The sequence below is a fragment of the Malus domestica genome, chromosome 04 (genome assembly GCF_042453785.1).
Source record: "Malus domestica chromosome 04, GDT2T_hap1".
NCBI lineage: Eukaryota > Viridiplantae > Streptophyta > Magnoliopsida > Rosales > Rosaceae > Malus > Malus domestica.
Genome location: NC_091664.1, coordinates 2,266,064 through 2,278,509, shown reverse-complemented (window position 1 = coordinate 2,278,509; position 12,446 = coordinate 2,266,064). Strand labels below are relative to the sequence as shown.

The following is a 12,446-nucleotide window of genomic DNA, read 5'->3' as shown; positions in this document are numbered from 1 at the left end:
CTATATAGAGATTTTTTCGACCCTTATGCTTGTGAGAGGACCTTGTATTTATAGGCTTCTCAAGGCTTGCCTTTGGGATGATTTTAGGCATGTTTTGTATCTTAATTTCAACCACTTTACTCCCTTGGCCGAATTTAAGGATCTTGTTGCCTAGTTTTTGAGCAATCTTCAATTCTTACTTGTTTTATGAAGATGTTTTAGCTTTCTTTCCAGTTTTAGGATCAATTTGGATTTCCTAGCCGAATTTAAGGGGGATTCACCCTTATTGACAAATTTTGGGGAAGTTTTATACTTCCTTTGCTTGACTTGTGCCACATGTCATTGATGACTTGTCCATTTATGATGAGTCATATGCCATGTGGAGCTTTGCGATCCATCATTGTATGGAACGAAATTTACATGTCTACAATTAGATATCCCTGAGTTTAGGATGCTGCATAGCATAAGGTCGAGTTCAGACGGCCATTATTATTTCACGGGCAGAGCTATTCGTGCTTGGTAGACTTATATTAAGGGTATCCCTTGTCATGACAAAGATGGGTCCGAAGACATACTGGTTATTGACGGAGCATAGGAATGAGGCATTAGCAGAGTTCAAATCCGATCTAGTTTTTCAACATTTCCTAACTTCAAAAACGAGTTGCCTAATATTGGAGTGTGCCGTCTGGACTTAATTCATCAAGCAATGCAAATTCCGGCTATCAATTTCTTACATGGCCTGTTAATTTGATCTAAAATCACACGAAATAACGAATTTTGGATCAATACATTAACTAATTGGGTCGTTATAGGGTCACACATTAGAAACCTGTTAATCTCATATAGTATTTACCTGCAGGTGACCCGTTACAACCAATAAGAAAAATATTTGTTTGATAATTTTAAACTACTAAAAAACCTTACTACAATAGCCATAGTATTTAATCTTACTTAAGAAAGATTAAGAAATTCCAAAGCACATTAAACATACCAAAGCAATTTAAAAATATAAGAACACATTATAAATTCATAATAATTGATTTACAAGTGTGAAAAATGTGAAAAATCTGTAAATGCTCGTGATCACACGCTTTGACGATGGTCCAATGTAGTTTGTATTTTTGAAACCCTACAAACCCTCCTGAACAGTGTTTTAAGGGGAGTTCAAACTGAATAAAAATTCATAATAATTAATGTAAGAGCGTGAAAAAATGTGAAAAAAAATATACAAACGCTCGTAGTTGCATCCTCTATGCTTAGACAATGGTTACATCGTCGTTTAGATTTTTAAAACACTCCAAACTATCATGAATAGTGTTTATTGTTTGAGTGCAAAATCAAATAAAATTCATAATAATTAATGTAGAAGCGTGAAAAAAAATATATATATATACACACACACAATCACTTGTAATAACAAGTTTTACAACTGTCGTGAAGGGGTCAACTCCGAAATTCGACACCATGATCCATAAACTTACGCTCTATTCTTCTCACCAAATTTCATTTTTCAGATTTTCTTTTTTGAAAGCTTGATCTTTTAGCAGATGCAGAAAAATGAACAGTTAAGATCGTTGATATCACATTTCAATGTTTATCTCATGGGTTGGAGATGGTTTTAGAACACATGTTTTTGTCAAGATTGAGATTCAAGAAGGTAAATCTTACAATATTATATTGGAAAAATGAAAACATAGGAAAAGATAAAAAATAATAATACAACGGTGTAAAATTTTGTATATGTATATATATAGCAGAAAAGTAGTAACAAACCACACAAACTCGCTCAATCTGCATAAATTATTTAATAACGTTCAACGATTGCAGCATAGAGCTTCATCACCATGCGATTTTGGAACTGAGAAAATGCATTGCTCCATGGCACATTAGACAGCAGTAATCCAAGAACAATCCAAAAACCGAATGCAAACCCAAGCCCCAAGCTCAGATAGAACCCACCGTCTTCAAGCAAAAGACCTCCTTCGTGCTTCTCATCACCTATCGGTGGCATGACCTCATCTGCATTGCAACGCTCTTCCAATGGAGGTCCGCAAAGTTTATTGCCAACATAACTAGACTAATCAAAGCTCTGAAGCTGAGTGCTTGTCGGAATCTGCCCTATCAAATTGTTATAGGACAGATTCAGATAATTGAGAAATGTCAAATTTGAGATGCTTGAAGAAATTTCGCCAGTAAGTTGGTTTACAGACAAATCAAGTGATTCTAACGTTCTCATATCACCAATTCTGGAAGGGATTTTTCCGGTAAGAAGATTATAGGATAAATTCAACGTTTGTAAGCTAATGAGGCTGGTCAGCTCTTCAGGGATTTTTCCAAATAACTTGTTGCTTGAAAGGTCCAAACTAGCCACCAAACGAAGCATTGTGTTATATTTCACTTCTTTCCCTTTGGTCACAAAAATTGCATTCTCTGTGTAGGACTCCACAAAGAACAGAGTATTGGGAACTACTTTGCTTGAAAAGGTAGTGGCCATAGATGACAAATTTTGGAAACATCTTGGTATCGTTCCTAAGAGATTGTTATGTGCAAGGTCCAAGATTTGGAGATTTGTGAGACTACAGAGTTCTTCAGGAATGCCACCATCGAACTTATTTGAACGAAGACTAAGAACTACCAAGCTTTGGCCAAACCATATTGGAATGCTTCCAACAAACTTGTTTCCACCAAGGTCAAGAAGTAACAACTTCTCACAGTTTTGTAGGGACACGGGTAATTCTCCAGATAAGTTATTATTGCGCAAGTGCAATGATTCAAGAGAAAGTAAGTGTCCAATAGAGCTTGGAATTTTCCCCATCAAATTGTTGTCTTCTAAATTCACAGCGTTCAAGTTTGGATAGTGCAACCAACAATCAGGAATTTCTCCATTGAGGAGATTGTTGTCAAGATAAAGAACTTGAAGGTTTTTAGGTACATCACTCCTATCACAAAAGAAGAGAGAGAGAGTTCCCGAAAATGATGAATTGGAAAGATCTAGTGTAGTCACTGTCGAAGACACAAGAGGCAATGAACCGTTGAACTGGTTAGACCTTAAGTCAATTATGATTTCTGAAAAGTGGAGATTGAAATGCTTTTGTTTTGGCCAGTTGGCAGAAACTATGTTTGGAACCTCACCGGACAACTGATTACATGAGAGATCCACAGTGCTTACTGAACGAAGCGAAAAAATGTCCCAAAACCAAGTCGGAATGGTACCTGAAATTCTTGTATTGGACATGTTAAGAGCGGACAAATGTTTTTGACTCTTAAGCCATGCAGGCAACTCTGATGGTTCAAGACGCCAAGAACCTAATCTCAAGATAGAAAGTTGAAAAGGAGGAACCCAATCTGGGCTGGTTTTAAGAGTCAAGGAGTTCTCATCCGCATAAAAGTTAGATAATCTTGTAAGATTAGTAAAATGAACTTCAGAGACAACACCCTCTAATGAATTCTTATGAATGATCAATTCCTCTAAGCATGATAGATTTCCTAAGGACACTGGAATGGGACCTGAAAGATTATTATTTGAAAAATCTAAATAATCTATTTGACCAGGACTGCACCGAGACAAACTTTCAAAGATCTCTGATACCCTCCCCCTAAAATTGTTCAAAGACAAATCAACAGAAGTCAACTTACAAAGATTTCCCAATGAGGTTGGGATTTCCCCTTCAAGCTGATTCCAACCTAAACTAAGATCAACAAGGGCTGTTAAGTTTCCAAGGGAATTCGAAATTTCACCATGGAAAGCATTGTAAAAAAGATTGAGGGACTCGAGATGGCTCAAACTGTACAACCATTTCGGTATGGTAGAGTTGAGTTGGTTCAGATCCAGATCAAGAACTTTAAGAATTGTCAAGTTTGCAACACCTGTTGGTATGTGATAAAGATTGCAGGTAGACAAATGTAACTCGACCAGAAGAGAAGGGAATGTGTTTATTTGTAACCAATGAGATGCATTAGTAAGATCTACAGAACTCATGTCAAGATGTTTCAACAGAGAAAGACCAGAGAGCCACTTGAGACTCTCAACCATCAAACCAGAGTTTTCAGAAAGGTCGAGATAACATAGACTAGATAGATTTCCCAACTGAGGAGGAATGGTTCCCTCAAACCCTGCATTTGAGAGGTCAAGATGCCTTAAACCTTTAAGAGAACCTAGAAACCTAGGGATCTGTAGTCCTTTAAAAATATTGAAGCTTACATCCAAGTAGCTGAGATGCGTTAAATTGAGTAGAGAAGGATTTACCTTACCACCCAACATATGCATCACCCCAGTCACTGGATCCTGATAACCAGCAAGGTGGAGCTCATAGACATGACCGGTTAAATTATCACAGGCAACACCAGTCCAGTTGCAACAACAATCGCCTTCACCAACCCAAGAGGAAAGCATATTTGAAGAATCAATAAGTTTCTTGAACAGAAAAAGTGCTTGTCTCTCATTTTCTTTGCAAGGTACATTCAAGTTTCCATTGCATAAGCTAACAGTAATAGACGCAATGCATAGAAGAAAGCTGATTGGTGAAACAACTCTCATGACTCTCGCCATATAGATAAGTGGGTGATGGATGTGAAGAACGAGTAATTTAGAGTGCTATATATACACACATTAGTAAAGAATACAGGTCCAATCAAAAATAGCATAACTGGTTGAATCTGCCAACAAATTGCAATCATTTTTCTACATCCTAACCTACAAATACGGTAGACAAAGTCATTATGTAAATATTTGTCACTTTCAAGAGATATAAGTCAAAACAATTACAGGCAGTGAGAGTTCAACTTCATCCCCAAAGAAACGTCAAGCACATCAGCAATAATTTCTCTACTTAATTAGTTTTAAAAATCATTTTCCAGAAGAGAATTGAAATATATATTGACTGACAAACCATCCCGAGATCGAAGGACTTATTTGTTTCCAGCAGACAGAATTATCTTGAGAGTAAAAGGTTTAAACTGGAAGAAATGTCTATTCTATATAAAGCAACATAAAAGAAGAAGAAAAAGGCACTCAACTCACAACTCAAAAAAACTTTGAAGCTGTGCAGCCTACTTTCTTTCAAATTCCTTTCGTAATCTAGCATCTTCGTACTTGTATTTATGTTTAACGCTCAGCTGCATTGTATGTAAGATCGATTCCCTATAAGAAAAATTCTTTTCAAATCACTTCAACGACCTGCACGAAGTTGCCCAACTAGCAAGCAAGTTTGCCCGAACGGGTTTAAACTTGCCTGATCTCTTGTATTTTGCATTTCTTTCAAGTTATTACTTTGTAGTTGGATTTTTTTAAGTATTTAACATCATTTCCTTTCTGTTCTTTCATTTTCGTATAGTGTTTCATACATTTCTATAAACAAATCCATGTGAGAATTGCAAACTGAGTTGAACTAAGAGCCAATCAGTTTGTGGTTACCGTTTGTCATACATAAAGAAAATATTTGAAGTCCTTTGTAAAACAAAGCATATAAAAGAACTTAACATGGATCATAACCCCATCTATGGCACGATCTTTTGATCAGAATCTCAGTTTACTTGTGATGCAAACTTACACTTCAATAACAATATTATTCAACTTTCAGCTGGTGTTAACCAACAGTAGCATGCTTGATATAACGAATAATTCACTTAAAAGAGCTTGATAACTCCTTAAGGTGTTTAAAGGCATTTTACACCGACAAGAGTTACAAACACTCACAGGGAGAATTGTTTCACCAACAAAAGAAGACATTAATGGGTACGTACGATGGTGACTTTTCTTCACACAACATACGAGTTCATCATTTGTCACAATTTAAATTAAATCTTACCCAAACTCTTGACAGCAAGTCATACTCGCCGGAAAGTGCCGAGAAGGCCAAAACCAACCCGACTTAACGGAAAATTTCGAACTTCAATCGATGGGTTATAAAGTAGAGCTCAACAATTATATTAAATGACAACCCAAATTAATGATTTATTTTTACCAAATAAATAAATAAGAATTTTTATCTCATTTTAATTAAAAACAATTTTACATATGTTATGAACCATGAAAACCATTGAACACCAAAGCAAATTGGGGAAGCATAATAATCAATTTTCATAATTTGATTCATAACAATAATTGATAACTCAACATTAGTCTTACATAATATTCTATAGCTCTTTTTTTTTTTTTTTTTTCATCAGATGGTTTTTTTTTTTTTCCAATGAAACATATAATTGGAGGAGAAGTTTTAGCTCAGCCTTGGAATCTTATGAAGAGCTTCCTTTTTCTACATCCAACCCCATAAAGACGTTTGACAAAGTTGTTATGGAAAAATTTATCAGTCAGTTAAACAGAAATAAGACAAAAGTGATGGTCCATCCCTAAAATAAATTCCGGGCAGCGATGGTTCAAACTTGATCCCCAAAGAAGAGTCATGTGGTTGCGATCAGGCATGCAGATAGCAACACTTGTTCTACTTGAGTGGGCTAAGAAACCCAAACAATAACTCTGTTTCTAATATTTCATTGAAGAACATATCTTGATCCAAACCATAACAAATGAGACAAAAACTCGATAAGCTTCTTTGGAATACACCAAGATTCCTTTACATAGCGGATGGTAATTCGAGAGGCACTTCATAACTTGAGAAATACAACAACTTCGATAAGGTTCTCTGAAATACACGTGCAATGAATGAGTAGTCATCCAAAGGATAAATTATGTATCAAAGAAAAGAGAGCCTACCCTTTGTTGATCAAAGACAAATGCCCTACCCATCAAGGCAATCCACCACTTGCATATATAATTATATATCTCACTAGGAATAATATTCTATAGGTCTTATTTCTTTTTATGTCTTAAGATGTTTTTTGTTTCCAGTAAAAAACACAATTGGAGGAGAATTTGCTCAACCTTTGAAATTTATGAAAACAGCTTCATTCTTCTACATCTGGCGCCACAAAGACAGTAGACAAAGTTGTTGTGGAAAAATTTACAAGTCAGTCGAGAGATAAAAGACAAAAATGATGGAACAACCCCTAAACTAATTCCAGGCAGTGATTGTTCAACTTCATCCAAAAAAAAAAATCATGAGAGACATTTAGTAACCTGCGAAATAAAACAACTCCGATAAAGTTCATTGAAATAAGTGTTTTGTGTGATGTATGAGCAGTCTAGAAGACATATTATGTATTAAAGAAAAGAAGGGTCCAAATTGGAGTCTAGATCTAACAATTCTTACATGGCCTGTTAATTTGATCTAAAACGACACGAAATAACGAGTTTTGGGTCAATATATTAACTAATCGGGTCGTTATTGGGTCACACGTTAAAAACCCGTTAATCTCACATAGTATTTGCTCACAGGTGACCCTTTACAACCGAGAAGAAAAATGTTAGTTTGATAATTTTAAACAACTAAAAAACCTTACTACAATAGCCATATTTTTTAATCTTACGTAAGAAAGGTTCAAATTAATGATTTATTTTTACCTAATAAATAAATAATAATTTATCTCATTTTAATTAAAAACATGTTTATATATGTTATTAACCATGATAACCATTGAACACCAACGCAAATTGCGGAAGAATAATAATCAATTTTCATAATTCAATTCATAACAATAATTGACAACTCAGCATTAGTCTTACATAATATTCTATAGCTCTTGATTTTTTTTTTCCAACGAAACATATAATTGGAGGAGAAATTTTAGCTCAGCCTTGGAATCTTATGAAGAGGTTCCATTTTCTACATCCAATCCCACAAAGACGTTTGACAAAGTCGTTATGGAAAAATTTATCAATCACTCAAACAGAAATAAGACAAAAGTGATGGTCCATCCCCAAAACAAATTTTTGGCAGTGATGGTTCAAACTTGATCCCCAAAGAAAAGTCATGTGGTTGCAATCAGGCATGCAGATAGCAACACTTGTTCTACTTGAGTGGGCTAAGAAACCCAAACAAGAACTCTGTTTTAATATTTCATTGAAGAACATACCTTGATCCAAACCATAACAAATGAGACAAAAACTTCGATAAGCTTCTCTGGAATACACCAAGATTCCCTTACATAGCGGATGGTAATTCGAGAGGCGCTTCATAACCTGAGAAATACAACAACTTCAATAAGGTTCTCTGAAATACACGTGTGAGTAGTCATCCAGAAGATAAATTATGTATCATAGAAAAGAGAGCCTACCCTTTGTTGATCAAAGAGAAATGCCCTACCCATCAAGGCAATCCACCACTTGCATATATAATTATATATCTCACTAGGAATAATATTCTATAGGTATTATTTCTTTTTATGTCTTAAGATGTTTTTTGTTTCCAGTAAAAAACACAATTGGGGGAGAATTTGCTCAACCTTTGAAATTTATGAAAACAGCTTCATTCTTCTACATCCGGCGCCACAAGGACAGTAGACAAAGTTGTTGTGGAAAAATTTACAAGTCAGTCGAGAGATAAAAGACAAAAATGATGGAACAACCCCTAAACTAATTCTAGGCAGTGATGGTTCAACTTCATCCCAAAAAAAAAAGTCATGAGAGGCATTTAGTAACCTGCGAAATAAAACAACTTTGATAAAGTTCATTGAAATAAGCGTTTTGTGTGATGTATGAGCAGTCTAGAAGACATATTATGTATTAAAGAAAAAAGGGTCCAAATTGGAGTCTAGATCTAACAATTCTTACATGGCCTGTTAATTTGATCTAAAACGACACGAAATAACGAGTTTTTGGTCAATATATTAACTAATCGGGTCGTTATCGGGTCACACGTTAAAAACCCGTTAATCTCACATAGTATTTGCTCACAGGTGACCCTTTACAACCGAGAAGAAAAATGTTAGTTTGATAATTTTAAACAACTAAAAAACCTTGTACAATAGCCATATTATTTAATCTTACGTAAGAAAGGTTCAAATTAATGATTTATTTTTACCTAATAAATAAATAATAATTTATCTCATTTTAATTAAAAACATTTTTATATATGTTATTAACCATGAAAACCATTGAACACCAATGCAAATTGCGGAAGAATAATAATCAATTTTCATATTTCAATTCATAACAATAATTGACAACTCAGCATTAGTCTTACATAATATTCTATAGCTCTTGATTTTTTTTTTCCAACGAAACATATAATTGGAGGAGAAATTTTAGCTCAGCCTTGGAATCTTATGAAGAGGTTCCTTTTTCTACATCCAACCCCACAAAGACGTTTGACAAAGTCGTTACGGAAAAATTTATCAATCACTCAAACAGAAATAAGACAAAAGTGATGGTCCATCCCCAAAACAAATTTTTGGCAGTGATGGTTCAAACTTGATCCCCAAAGAAAAGTCATGTGGTTTCAATCAGGCATGCAGATAGCAACATGTAAGATCCCGTATTTAATGTGTATACATATGTACATATACATATGTATTTATATGTACATGTACGTATGCATTTATATGTATGTATATATAATTAGTTTGTTTTGACTGACCCACCTGGCCACTTAGAAGCCAACACAAATATTTTGAATGAGATTGCCATCTCTTCTTGCGGTCTATGACTTAAGACCACGTGTACTCACCTGAATTAGTTGCTATCTTCTTTCTCCTCAGTGCCTACAGCTAGCTTAACAGCTGTGGTTAGCCGCCAACTTCAACCAATAAGGGGCTTTGTAGTTTCCGTTTAGTAACCTATAAATAGGAGATCAACTCCATTGTTTTCGAACACAAGCTAGCATGCAATGCATGCTTTGCAGCTCATGTGGTTGTGTTTGTATATATATATGTTGAGAGAGAAAGAGAGGAGAGACGAGAAGACAAATAGAAGGAAGGGATTAAGAAATCAAATAGAATCAGAGAGAAGGGTGCTGAATTATTCATATTTATCTTCCTGCTTGGGATGTCAGCCTGCAGCAGGGTAATGATTCACAGCTCTCTTTGTTCTTTGCTTAGCTATTTTATGTAGTAAATCGTTGTCTTTCACGGTTGCTTTTAGGCAGAAACTGCAAAACAAGTTTTATATGCAAGGGTTTTATATAATGCTGCCTATTTGATGCAAAACTATTCTATATAACGTATACCTATTTTTACAACTACAGCCTTTTGGTTTCAAGTATGGTATGATTAGTTTGTTCACTATATAGTACTGGATAATGCAAAGCCTGTTTTGATTTAAAGTGTTGGTCTATTTGTAATACCCTTATAAAACGACTTTTACAATTCCAACTCGGTTGGAGTATTATTTTGTAAAATAGTTCATACTGATACATATCAGGAAAATATATATGTATATATGTATAATATGACAAAGCTTTTATGCAATTATATAAGCCAAAGTGTTTTGAGGAACTTGTATTATACAGTGAGCTATATATATATATATTGCTTATTTCCTAAATCCTTTTACATTCAAACGTCTTCTATTGTAGTTGCGTTATTTCATATCGACCAAAATGACTTTTGAATCAAGTGGTGTTAGATTAGTAATACCAAGTAGTCTAACTAGGGTTACATTTGTTATGCATTTTAGTGATTTGCTTGTACTTGTGAAATAGGAATTGATCACAATAGTGGTGCACTCTTGTAATAGAGAGTTGGTGCAATGCTTTGGAGTCCAGGTAGAGGAAATACGGCAGACCTTTATAGATATTGATTCTATTAAATTTTGTGAAGTACTATATTTGTGTTGGTTGATTAATGTGGTTGGACATTGTTTGGATTATTGCTTCAGTTGGTTGTTTACTTGTTAGTACTACTGGAATGTTATTCGTTGAGATATATACTGTGACATGGAGATATATTGTGACATGTGAAAGATGTAATAACGTTGCTTGTGCATCACTCATGTGTCATAAGTGGTTGGAACTTTGTAGGTGAGAAAGGAATTTGGAAAGAGGGTAATGGAAATGATCTTTTGTGTAGTTGAGTCAAACTCTTAGCAGGTACCAGGTCTCAAGTGAGCCCACAGTGCACAGATTCTTTAAGGGTAATTCGGGACTGGCGACGAAGAGTTTTGGCAAGATGACTAACAAAAGGGGAAATTGGGATGATTGAGTTACGGGGGGTTAATTTGTATAATAGAACATTCGAACCACCTCTGCAGGGGTAAAATGCATGGTATGGGACATGCAGGTCCGCGTGTTTTATTATATAAAGTAACGGGGGTAGCGGAAGAGGTTCAATTGCATTCATGCATTATTATCAATAATGATTTGATATTTGGCTATATGATTTCATGACACTTAATTTAATATTGTCAATTTACTGTAATAAGGTTATGTCCCTACTGAGCTGTTAAAGCTCACCCCTCTATTGTTATGCAGGTTCACGAACTAAACAATCTAAGAGGGTAGACGGGATGAGATCGGATTAAGTGTGAGGATAGAATTTTGTATTTCTTTATTTTAGCCTTGTAAAGAATTATTAGTTATTTTAAATAAGAAGAGTTTATTTTCCAACCCGTGTCAATTTCCTTTTATTTATTTATAGTTTTTAGTTCACGTTTCGGATTCGGGTTCAAGTTTTTACTACCGACCCTGGGTCCGGGGCGTGACACAACACTTGTTCTACTTGAGTGGGCTAAGAAACCCAAACAAGAACTCTGTTTTAATATTTCATTGAAGAACATACCTTGATCCAAACCATAACAAATGAGACAAAAACTTCGATAAGCTTCTCTGGAATACACCAAGATTCCTTTACATAGAGGATGGTAATTCGAGAGGCGCTTCATAACCTGAGAAATACAACAACTTCGATAAGGTTCTCTGAAATACACGTGCGATGAATGAGTAGTCATCCAAAAGATAAATTATGTATCAAAAAAAAGAGAGCATACCCTTTGTTGATCAAAGAGAAAGGCCCTACCCATCAAGGCAATCCACCACTTGCATATATAATTATATATCTCACTAGGAATAATATTCTATAGGTCTTATTTCTTTTTATGTCTTAAGATGTTTTTTGTTTCCAGTAAAAAACATAATTGGAGGAGATTTTGCTCAACCTTTGAAATTTATGAAAACAGCTTCATTCTTCTACATTTGGCGCCACAAAGATGGTAGACAAAGTTGTTGTGGAAAAATTTACAAGTCAGTCAAGAGATAAAAGACAAAAATGATGGAACAACCCCTAAACTAATTCCAGGCAGTGATTGTTCAACTTCATCCAAAAAAAAAAAAAAGTCATGAGAGGCATTTAGTAACCTGCGAAATAAAACAACTCTGATAAAGTTCATTGAAATAAGCGTTTTGTGTGATGTATGAGTAGTCTAGAAGACATATTATGTATTAAAGAAAAGAAGGGTACAAATTGGAGTCTAGACCTAACAATTCTTACATGGCCTGTTAATTTGATCTAAAACGACACGAAATAACGAGTTTCGGGTCAATACATTAACTAATTGGATCGTTATCAGGTCACACATTAGAAACCCGTTAATCTCACATAGTATTTGCCCCCAGGTGACCCTTTACAACCGAGAAGAA

The 12,446-nt window shown here is 34.9% G+C and overlaps 1 long non-coding RNA gene and 1 pseudogene across 1 annotated transcript; one reads left to right on the top strand and one right to left on the bottom strand.

Annotated features, from left to right (window-relative positions):
• Positions 1 to 1,621: 1,621 nt before the first annotated feature.
• On the bottom strand, positions 1,622 to 5,053 carry LOC139195226 (receptor-like protein EIX2; annotated as a pseudogene).
• A 4,401-nt stretch (positions 5,054 to 9,454) lies between these two features.
• Positions 9,455 to 11,419, top strand: LOC108174121 (uncharacterized). Its single transcript, XR_001790891.3, has 3 exons — positions 9,455 to 9,877; positions 10,515 to 10,577; positions 11,283 to 11,419. It is a non-coding gene; the product is annotated as an uncharacterized lncRNA (long non-coding RNA).
• The last annotated feature ends 1,027 nt before the right edge of the window (positions 11,420 to 12,446 follow it).